Source organism: Pseudophryne corroboree, chromosome 10 (genome assembly GCF_028390025.1).
Source record: "Pseudophryne corroboree isolate aPseCor3 chromosome 10, aPseCor3.hap2, whole genome shotgun sequence".
Lineage (NCBI taxonomy): Eukaryota > Metazoa > Chordata > Amphibia > Anura > Myobatrachidae > Pseudophryne > Pseudophryne corroboree.
The window spans coordinates 311,465,342-311,477,479 of NC_086453.1; the positions used below are offsets into that span (position 1 = coordinate 311,465,342).

General features: G+C 44.6%; 1 pseudogene; it reads right to left on the reverse strand.

The window, feature by feature from the left end:
* Positions 1-11,437: 11,437 nt before the first annotated feature.
* On the reverse strand, positions 11,438-11,555 carry LOC134967118 (5S ribosomal RNA; annotated as a pseudogene).
* Positions 11,556-12,138: the final 583 nt, after the last annotated feature.

A 12,138-nucleotide genomic window follows, 5' to 3' on the forward strand; every position in this document is an offset into this window, starting at 1 on the left:
CTGCAGGTGGAGCAGATATAACATGTGCAGAGAGAGTTAGATTTGGGTGGGGTGTATTCAAACTGAAATCTAAATTGCAGTGTAAAAATAAAGCAGCCAGTATTTACCCTGCACAGAAACAAAATAACCCACCCAAATCTAACTCTCTCTGCACATGTGATATCTGCCCCCCCTGCAGTGCACATGGTTTTGCCCAATTGCTAACAAACTTGCTGCTGCGATCAACTCAGAATTACCCCCATAAATTCAATCATTTGCTAATTTCCCTGATCACCTATGTGAATTATTCTCGTTGTTTAATCGTGTCATTATTATCATCCTCAACATCACCCTCCTCACTGTTGCTAATATCATCATCATCATCACACAATATTAGCTCATCCCCACTGGAATCCACCATTACAGAAGTTACAGAAGTTACAGAAGTTTCTATTTGATATAATTGGCAGCATAGGCCTTTCTCATAGAATTTGTTATTCATTTTAATGAACGTTATTTTTTGCACTTTTTTTGGAAGTAGCCTCCTATGCCGATCATTCACAACTGCTGGGAGCTGTTGCCGGACAGATTATTTTATAGGATTTTATCAGATTTTGATAAATAACTTGCATGAACTTGAAAATGACATAACAGGGATGAGGGGCCTATATGGTTAACATCTTACTTTTATTAACTTTGGCCATGCAAATGGTACAGATGCCTTGACAAATGTTGCAGGAATTGGGTAGAAATTATTTTTTTCTATTACAGACAAATAGGCGATCCGAATCAGGCAGGCGCCCAGTATGTAACAAAGCCCAACTAGTATAATACAGGTTGAGTATCCCTTATCCAAAATGCTTGGGACCAGAGGTATTTTGGATATGGGATTTTTCCGTATTTTGGAATAATTGCATACCATAATGAGATATCATGGAGATGGGACCTAAATCTAAGCACAGAATGCATTTATGTTTCATATACACCTTATACACACAGCCTGAAGGTCATTTAATACAATATTTTTAATAACTTTGTGTATTAAACAAAGTTTGTGTACATTGAGCCATCAAAAAACAAAGGTTTCACTATCTCACTCTCACTCAAAAAAGTCCGTATTTCGGAATATTTGGATATGGGATACTCAACCTGTATAATAAATGCTGTGTCACTTGTTTACATTTTAAAAGAGCAGGAACAATTGGTCTTCTTCAATAATAACAATAAGAATGTTTTTCTAGTACAGACAGATAGGCAGACGAAACAGGCAGGCACCAAGTATATAACACAACCCAGCTAATATAATATGCTATCTGCTGCGTTACTTATTTACATTTTAAATGAGCAGGCACAATTGATTTTTTTTTCATAATAATAATAATAATAATTTTATAATAGACAGATAGGCAGATCGGACAGGCACCTGGTAACACACAACCCAGCTAATAATACTAATAATACTGTCAGGGTCGTTTTAACAGAGGAGGGGACCCATGTGCACCTCCGGGTGGGCCCCCTTCTTTGTATGTCGCAGTAGTCTCCGGTATTGTGCCGGAGTCTACTGCGCATGCGCAGGTCTCTGCAAACATGGCACCCGCCATGTTCTGAAGATCAATTTGGCTACTGCGCATGCATGGCAGCCATTTTGGTGGTGTTTTCCACCGCGACTGCAGTGCTTGATGCTGGACTTCGGAAAGGTAAGTATTAAAAATGGGTGCAGTGTGTGCAGTCAGCAACTGCTTATCTGCTGTGTAAAGGGTACCGACAGCTCTCCCAGTGACCTTAAGTGTTGTGTAAAAATCTTTTCCTTTTTACCTCAAAGGAGGAGCCCTAAGGAGAGCGAGAAGCTAAGCAAGGAGACCTAGGGCCCTTAAGAATAGAGTCAGCCTATCCCTGCAAACCTTACATATTTAACATTCAGCGGGCGGAGCTTGGCCTGTGGTCCCAGGACTTACAGCACTGAGCAGGGCAGCATCAGATTCAGGATCAGAGGCGGAGAAGGAGGACGGATTATTCTTCTCAGCGCCAGTCTTTTGTCAGCATTAATCTGGGGAAAGCCCGCCCAGAGGTGTGGCCCAACAAAGGTTGGCAGTGGTGGACAGAGCATGTCCTGTTGTAAGTCTAATTGCTGATCTGTGATAAACTAATGAGTTAACTTTAGGGATCTCCCTTAAATACCAGCGCTTTTCCTCTCTTTGTGATTATACTTGAAATTCCGTAGCGAACCAAGGGTATTCAGCTAGTACTGTATATAATAAAGCAGAGGTTCTCAAACTTGGTCCTCGGGAGCCCACACAGTGCATGTTTTGCAGGTAACCCAGCAGATGCACAGGTGTATTAATTACTCACTGACACATTTTAAAAGGTCCACAGGTGGAGCTAATTATTTCACTTGCGATTCTGTGAGGAGACCTGCAAAACATGCACTGTGTGGGCCCCCGAGGACCGAGTTTGAGAACCTCTGTAATAAAGTTTTTAACACAATTCCCGTGCCGAATCTGGAGCAGGAAGCATGAAAGGCAGATCGAACAGCAATCAAGATGCATTTACATCCAAGTCTCATGTTCTATGCACCTGTGTTCAGTGTTCAACTGGGGTATGAAGGGCCCACCAGGGGAATGCAGTGGTAGGGGCCCATGCTTAGGGGTGTGACCAGCCTCCAGAAAGGGTGTGTCCAGTCCCGAGAGAGGCTTGGCTAACCATTAGAGAGTGCATGGCCTGGGCCCCTTGATATAACATATAAAGTAAATATTGCTAGTCCATGCATGATAATGTACCAGATTAATAACAGCTATGCACTGGAGAAAATACACCATAGTCCTGTGCAGTATAAGGTAACATGTATAATGTGAAATTCAAGTGCTAAGTCTGGAACCTGATCCCTAGAGGAGGTGGTGTGCCCTCAGGCAGTGGGTCCCACCGGAGGTATCCCCTGAACACCTATGGGCCAGTCCGACCCTGCCTGTGTATAGTGATACTGCATGTTTGTGTGTAAGATGTTTAAACCGTGTTCCAATGCTGACATTACTTACACATTACATTGTTTTCCAGTGGTTCCTTTTTATACCATTACATATATCAATTTGCTATCCGGAGCAGCTACATAGAAAATATGAGCAATTGTTTAATTTGTCAGTATAGCACAAGTTAAATAAAATAGAGATAAAATGCCTCAATTAACCACTGGGAATGTATTATAACCTTTGCCCACATGCAAACCTGATGTCTCTTGCCCGTCATACATACTGGCACCAATAATCTGATAGAGCCACAACAGTGCATTGTGCTTAGCAGGGACAGATTAACAGAGGAGGGGGCCTGTGTGCAGACTCGGGGTGGGTTCCCTTCTTTCAAACGGCGCAGTTGACTCTGGCATTGCGCCAGAGTCTACTGTGCATGTGCAGGTCTCCAGAAACTTGGCACCCACCATCAGTGTCGGACTGGGGCATGTAGGGCCCACCGGGGGAATGCAGTGGTAGGGGCCCATGTTAGGGGTGTGGCCATTCTGCAAATGGGGTGTGCCCTGCTACCTCATTGGTTTGACTAATAATTAGAGCAGGCATGTCCAAACTGCGGCCCTCCAGCTGTTGAGAAATTACACATCCCAGCATGCCCTGACACAGCTTTAGCATTCTCTGACAGCAAAACTGTGTAAGGGAATGCTGGGATATGTAGTTTCACAACAGCTGGAGGGCCACAGTTTGGACATGCATGCATTAGAGAGTGCAACGTCTGGGCCCCTTCATAAATATATACAGTAAATTCATCTGCTGCATGTATGATAATGTACCAGACTAATAACAGATTAATAACAGCAATGCACTGTAGAAAATACACCATAGTCCAGTATAAGGTAACATATGTAGAATGTATAATTCAAGTGCACAGTCTGGAACCTGATCCTTAGAGCAGAAGGTGGCCCCCCAGGCAGTAGGGCCCACCGGTGGTTTCCCCTGTACCCCTGTGGGCCAGTCCAAGCCTGCCCACCATGTTCCGATGACTAATCACTACTTTGCATGTGTGGCAGCCATTTTCCCAGTGATTTTTGCCGTGGCTGCAGCACTGACTTGGGACTCCGGAAAGGTGAGAAATTAAACATAGGTGCAGTGTGTGGGGTGTGGGGCCCCCAGGAACCAGGGGCCTGTGTGCACTGCAAACACTGCACCCATTATAGATACGCCAATGGTGCTGAGGGAATGTTCAACACACAACAGTCACAAACCCTTCAGGGATTGCTCACTCACTGTGAGCAATGGGCAGCTTTTGGCCATAAGGCAATGCAACTTGTAATGTGCACTTAACCCTATGTTTCGGGTGCCTGGTGTACAATGTGAGCATCTTACAGTTACAGCAGGCCGCCATTACCTCACATGACGCTCTTGGCTTCGCTGGCTGTTTATGAGTCTATATGGGCATGAGTCACTAGACAGTCCTGCTACTGGCTCTTCATCAAAGATTTGCTAATCTGCTAATGAGAATTAAGGCTTCTTCCATTTAAGTGTATTTGTTTTCAAAGTAGGGCATATTTACTATTGGTATTAAAAGAGGCCAATTTTGTACACTCTGTGCCATTGCTAAAGCTACATCTTACTAAATTGCATCATCTTTGGATGTAATACCAGGAAATTTAGCTGCACCAACAAAACAGTCATTAGCCCTCAGTCTTCACAGAGAAGTGTGAATCCCTTCTCCTACTTGGGACATGGATGTATCAAACTCCTAGCGTTATTGTCATGTTCTGTTAAGTATTTAAATAATGTTGTATATTGTGCTTCATGTACCTGAGGGATCAGTATGGGATCCCAGCGGTGGGAATCCCGTCAGTCAGGAGAACAACGATGAGATCCCAACAGGTGGAATCCTGGCAGCAAGCGCAGACTATTATATTCCCCCTTGGATGATGGCATGGACCACCACCCCAAGGTGAATTTCGGGCTTGTGTTGGTATTCCGAGTGCCAGCATTTTGCCGGGTGTCGGGATTCCAGCAGTGGTGTCCTCACTGCCGGGATCCCAACAGCCGGGATGTTAACCGCATTCCATACCTGATACAGGTATATCTTGTGCCGTTCCTTCCTCTGTACCACAGATGATCCATTATTGCTAATCTCATGACTTCTGTTTCTGGTGATGTCATGAAATTTATGCTGCAACTGATGAGCTAAGATTTTTGGACTTGACACAGAATTACTGCATCACATCTCATTTACCTACAGTGTGTTAGGCACTTGTGTTCAGTTCTGCTTATTAGTATTGAGCATTTGCTGTGAAATTTCCATTAATATATAGCGGCTCTGCAAACTGAAAAGGGGGCACTATGAGCACCTCAGCCAGGGGCAAATCCAGGGGGGAGAACAAACACCTTTATTACACTGTCATTTTTTAAAGGACCCTCACCATCACCATTAGAAATGTCTTATTTACCAACATAAACCCCTTTTATCTTCTAACACACCTTGTAATCAAATCAACACCTTTTACCCTGTTCAAAAGAACCCTTTTACCTTTACCATTAGAAATGTTTTCATCGTTAACATCTAAATAGTACCCCCTTTTCTCATGACACAACTTTGTAACCAAATCAGCACCTTCCATGTTCAGTTTTAAAAGACTCTACCATCACCATTCAAAATGTTTTCTTCTTTACCATCTTTAGCCAAATAGTACCCCCTTTTTTATTCTTAGACCCACTTGTTACCAACTCACGGATTGGGTTCAGGAAACCGACGCCTGGGAGACTGGCGGTCACCATACCGATGGCGGGATCCACATTTTTAGATGGCCACGGGGGGGAAGGGGGGGGGGGCGAGTGCAACGAAGCCCCTTGCACGCTCGCTGAGCTCGCCAAAGGTTCTATTCCCACTCTGTGGGTGTTGTGGACACCCACAAGTGGGAATAGTCCCTACTGGTCAGCATGCCAACTGCCAGGCGGTTCACCATTCAGGATCCCGGCGTTGGTACAATGACACATAAGTGCATCCCCAAATCAACACCTTCCTTGTTCAGTGTTAAAAGACCCTTACCATCATTATATAATTTCTTCTGCTTTACCAAAAAAGTGCGCCCGTTTTCTTCTAACAGCCCCTTGTATCCAATATCCTGTTCAATTGTAAAAGATGAGGCGTGGGTCCCCCTGGATTGCTGTGGCTGGTTGGCCTCAGGAGCAACACAGGTCAACCACATTTTGTATTTCCCTTCATTCCTATTGTGTATGTTGTTTCATTGTAACTCATTTACCACCTTCACTTCTTATTACTTTATTTCTCACCACTTTACCACTCACTATTTTACCACTGCTGTTTTTCAGCAGCCTCTCTCACTAACCTAACTAGCTTCACTTTTTTATCACTATATATTTTTTCACCGTAGTGTTGCCCTGGGGTCACTCGGCTGCTTGGGTTTGGGGTGTCCCGCGCCCGAACTTGTACACCCCAATATGTTAGGGACTTGCCCAATTAATGAGGTCACCTGGACGCGGTGGTCAAGCCATTATTTATGCCCATAACAATGCTAAGAACCTTGCTCAAAATGCAAACATTTTATTGTAATGATTATTATTAATAAATTGGTAGTGTTTGAATTGTGCACCTGCAACCTTGTCTTTGTATTCAGTACTGCAAGGTCTCTGCAGGGCCGCACCTCTCATTACCGGTGTGCACCGCAGGATCCCTTCCCTGTATATCAGTTGTAAAAATAAGATTTTAAACCTACCGGTAAATCTTTTTCTCGTAGTCCGTAGAGGATGCTGGGGACTCCGTAAGGACCATGGGGATAGACGGGCTCCGCATGAGACATGGGCACTTTAAGAAAGACTTTAGTTCTGGGTGTGCACTGGCTCCTCCCTCTATGCCCCTCCTCCAGACCTCAGTCAGAGAAACTGTGCCCAGAGGAGAGAGACAGTACGAGGAAAGGATTTTGTTAATCCAGGGCAAGATTCATACCAGCCACACCAATCACACCGTATAACTTGTGATAAACTACCCAGTTAACAGTATGAAAAAACAACATAGCATCAGTGCAGGACCAATGCAACTATAACATAACCCTTATTGAAGCAATATCTATATACAAGTATTGCAGAAGTAGTCCGCACTTGGGACGGGCGCCCAGCATCCTCTACGGACTATGAGAAAAAGAATTACCGGTAGGTTTAAAATCTTATTTTCTCTAACGTCCTAGAGGATGCTGGGGACTCCGTAAGGACCATGGTGATTATACCACAGCTCCCAAACGGGCGGGAGAGTGCGGATGACTCTGCAGCACCGATTGAGCAAACATGAGGTCCTCCTCAGCCAGGGTATCAAACTTATAGTATTTTGCAAAGGTGTTTGAACCCGACCAAGTAGCAGCTCGGCCTTTTCTATCAGGAGATAAACCCTCTTCTGGTCCGTGTCCAGAATCATGCCCAAGAAAGACAGACGAGTCGTAGGAACCAACTGCGACTTCGGGATATTGAGAATCCAGCTGTGTTGCTGTAACACTTTCAGTGAAAGTGATACGCTGTCCAGCAACTGCTCTCTTGATCTCGCTTTTATGAGCAGATCGTCCAAGTACGGGATAATTGTGACACCCTGCTTGCGCAGGAGCACCATAATTTCCGCCATTACCTTGGTGAAAATTCTCGGGGCCGTGGAGAGACAAAACGGCAACATCTGAAATTGGTAATAACTATCCTGTACCGCAAATCTGAGGTACGCCTGATGAGGTGGATAAATGGGGACATAAAGGTATGCATCCTTTATGTCCAGGGACACCATAAAATCCCCCCCTTCCAGGCTTGCAATGACCACTCTTAGCGATTCCATCTTGAACTTGAACCTTTTCAAGTATAGGTTCAGGGATTTCAAATTTAATATGGGTCTGACCGAACCGTCCGGTTTCGGGACTACAAACATGGTCGAGTAATATCCCTTTCCTTGTTGGAGGAGGGGAACCTTGACCACCACCTGTTGAAGATACAATTTTTGTATTGCATATAACACTATCTCCCTTTCCTGAGGAGAAGTTGGTAGGGCCGATTTGAAAAATCAGCGAGGAGGCACTTCTTCGAATTCCAGCTTTTAACCCTGAGAGACAATTTCTATTGCCCAGGGATCCACCTGGAAGTGAACCCAGATGTGGCTGAAACTCCGAAGACGTGCCCCCACTGGGCCGGACTCCGCCAGTGGAGCCCCAGCGTCATGCGGTAGATTTTGTAGAGGCCGGGGAGGACTTCTGTTCCTGGGAACTAGCTGTGTTGTGCAGCTTTTTTCCTCTGCCCCTACCTCTGGCAAGAAAGGACGCACCTCGCACTTTCTTGTTTCTTTGTGACCGAAAGGACTGCATTTGATAATGTGGAGCTTTCTTATGCTGTAAGGGAACATTCTTATATGCCCTAGGGTCAATAAAATAGTATCCTTATCTAGGGTATCCATCCCCTCAGATAAGGTATCCGTCCATGCCACTACAGCACTACACACCCAGGCCGACGCAATTGCTGGTCTGAGTAAGGTACCTGAATGTGTATTAATGAACTTCAGGGTAATCTCCTGTTTGCGGTCAGCAGAATCTTTGAGGGTAGCCGTATCCTGGGACGGGAGGGCTACCTTCTTGGATAAGCGTGTTAATGCTTTGTCCACCCTAGGGGAGGATTCCCATCGTAACCTATCCGTTGATGGGAAAGGATACGCCATAAGAATCCTTTTGGAAATCTGCAGTCTTTTATCTGGAGATTCCCACGCTTTTTCACATAACTCGTTCAGCTCGTGTGAGGCGGGAAAAGTTACCTCAGGCTTCTTTCCCTTATACATATGTACCCTCTTGTCAGGGACAGGGGGTTCCTCTGTGATGTGCAAAACATCTCTTATTGCCATAATCATATATCGAATGGATTTTGCCAATTTTGGCTGTAACTTTGCATCATCGTAATCGACACTAGAGTCAGAATCCGTGTCGGTATCTGTGTCAACAATCTGGGATAGTGGGCGCTTATGAGACCCTGATGGTCCCTGCGACATAGGATAAGGCATGGGTTGAGACCCTGACTGTCCCAAAGCTTCAGCCTTGTCTAATCTTTTGTGCAATGAGTTAACACTAGCATTTAAAACATTCCACATATCCATCCAGTCAGGTGTCGGCGCTGTCGGCGGAGACACCACATTCATTTGCTCCCGCTCCTCTCTAACATAGCCTTCCTCCTCAGGCATGTCGACACACGCGTACCGACACACCACACACACAGGGAATGCTCTTTCTGAAGATAGTTCCCCCACAAGGCCCTTTGGAGAGACAGAGAGAGAGTATGCCAGCACACACCCCAGCGCTATATAACCCAGGAATAACACAGTAACTTAATGTTTGCCCAGTAGCGCTGCTGTATGTAATTTGCGCCGAATTATGTGCCACCCCTCTCTTTTCAACCCTCTTGTCTACCGTGGTATAAGCAGGGGAGAGTCCGGGGAGCTTCCTCTCATCGGTGCTGTGGAGAAAAAATGGCGCTGGTGAGTGCTGAGGGAGAAGCCCCGCCCCCTCGGCGGCGGGCTTCTGTCCCGCTTAAACTGTAAAATTGGCGGGGGCTCATACATATATACAGTGCCCAGCTGTATATATGTTATATTTTTGCCAAAAAGAGGTTTATATTGCTGCCCAGGGCGCCCCCCCTGCGCCCTACAGTGACCGGAGTATGTGAGGTGTATGGGAGCAATGGCGCACAGCTGCAGTGCTGTACGTTACCTCAGTGAAGATCAAGAAGTCTTCTGCCGCCTCTGAAGTCTTCTTTTCTTCTCATTCTCACCCGGCTTCTATCTTCCGGCTCTGCGAGGGGGACGGCAGCGCGGCTCTGGGACGGACGGCGAGGGTGAGATCCTGCGTACCGATCCCTCTGGAGCTAATGGTGTCCAGTAGCCTAAGAAGCAGGACCTTGCAACTCAGAGAGTAGGGCTGCTTCTCTCCCCTCAGTCCCTCGATGCAGGGAGTTTGTTGCCAGCAGTGCTCCCTAAAAATAAAAAACCTAACAAAATACTTTCTGTCAGAAAGCTCAGGAGAGCTCCCTGAAGTGCACCCATCTCCTCTGGGCACAGTATCAAACTGAGGTCTGGAGGAGGGGCATAGAGGGAGGAGCCAGTGCACACCCAGAACTAAAGTCTTTCTTAAAGTGCCCATGTCTCCTGCAGAGCCCGTCTATCCCCATGGTCCTTATGGAGTCCCCAGCATCCTCTAGGACGTTAGAGAAAGACCCTTACCATCACCATTGGAAATTTCTTTTTCTTTACCAAATAGTATCCCCTTTTTTTTTCTAACACACCCTTGTAATCAAATCAACACCCATGTTTACTTTTCAAAGACCCTTACTATCACCAATAGAAATGTCTTCTTTACCATCTTTAGCCTAATAGAGCCCCCTTTTTATTCTTAACTCACTAGTTACCACATCAATACTTCCCCTGTTAATTTTTAAAAGAGCCTTACCATCATCATTAGAAATGTATTCTTCTTTACTAATATAGAAGAAACCTTGGGGCAGATGTATTAAGCATGGAGAAGGAATAAAGAAGTGATAAAGCGGCGATAAGTGCAAGGTGATAAGGGACCAGCCAATCAGCTCCTAACTATAAATTTACATATTGGAGCCGATTGGCTGGTGCGTTATCACCTTCCACTTATCACAGCTTTATCACTTCTCCAGGCTTAATACATTTGCCCCCTTATTCTTCTAACACCACATTGTAAACAATACCCTCTTCAGTTGTAAAAAAAACAGAAAAAGGAATGACTAGGCACCAGGGAAATAGTAATAATATTTAGTAGTTAACCAAAATGGGACAATCTAAATACAGTTTGTATCAATGTTAATGTGTCCATTTGGTGGTGCGCCCAGAGTCAGAGGAAGGTATGCAAATAGTATACAGAGAAAAAGAAGATTTTTTTTTGTGGGCGCACTCTTAACAATCGGTAAATACCGTGTGATATGTGTAAGATATAAAACGTAACATTTAATAAAATGCCATTAAAAATTGTTGAATACCTCACAGAGACCAGCTAGAAATGTTATCTGAGGTATAGAAATATACAAAGTGAGTAAATAAACAAACAAAATGCAACTTCACACCAATGGATTCTCAATTATGGGAATTCACATATGCCTATATCAAATTTGTAGTTCTAAAAAAATTTGTGTATGTTCTGGTCACTCTCTTTATATTATAGGTTAGGGGTATGCAGCCATGTATTTGGGCTGCATCCTTCTGCCCTGACCAGTACAGATAGACTGTATTAGTAAAGCCACAATGGGCCAGGCATTACAGGGAGCCCCACCTGGGTTTATGTGGTACCGTATATTTTAACAGGACAATTATTAAAAAAGAGAAGGGATTAATTGAATGTCCCAACAAATGATAATATTAGTACGTGCTGATAGAAGGAATATAGAGGTACTTCTACTGTTAGTGTTAGATAGTTATGGCGTCCTAGTGGTTCTATGGACCCCTACAACACTCGGTATTCCTTGGAGGTCGCCCTTCCAGGTACTAACCAAGCCCAAACCGCTTGGCTTCCAAGATCAGACGAGATCGGGCATGTTGGGTGTGGTATGGTAGCAGAGCCTCTGAACCAGTTCAAAACACTAATGAGAGTGCACCAGAAATATGGAATACAAAGAAAAATAGATACACAGAACAGATGTACTTAGTGAGATAGGAAATAGTACAAAAATACAGTGTGGTGAATCTGCTGTCTGTGTTAGGCAGGGACTTAGACCCTGGGTCACAGATGAGAGTTCACCGAATAAGTGTAGTAAGATAAGTACTCCAAATTTCACAAGAGAAATTTCAAAGTAATATATATCAATATTTTTATATTTTGGTATATATTTGTATATTCAATATATTGAAGATATTTATATTTATATTTATATTGTCACTGTATGCATCAAAGAATGAAACCACCTACTGTATGAATCAGGTGATCTGATCTTATACTAGTGATGAGCGGGTTCGGTTCCTCGGAATCCGAACCCCCCCCCCCCGAACTTCAGCCATTTTACACGGTTCCGAGGCAGACTCGGATCCCCCCGCCTTGCTTGGTTAACCTGAGCGCGCCCGAACGTCATCATCCCGCTGTCGGATTCTCGCGAGATTCGTATTCTATATAAGGAGCCGCGCGTCACTGCCATTTTCACTCGTGCT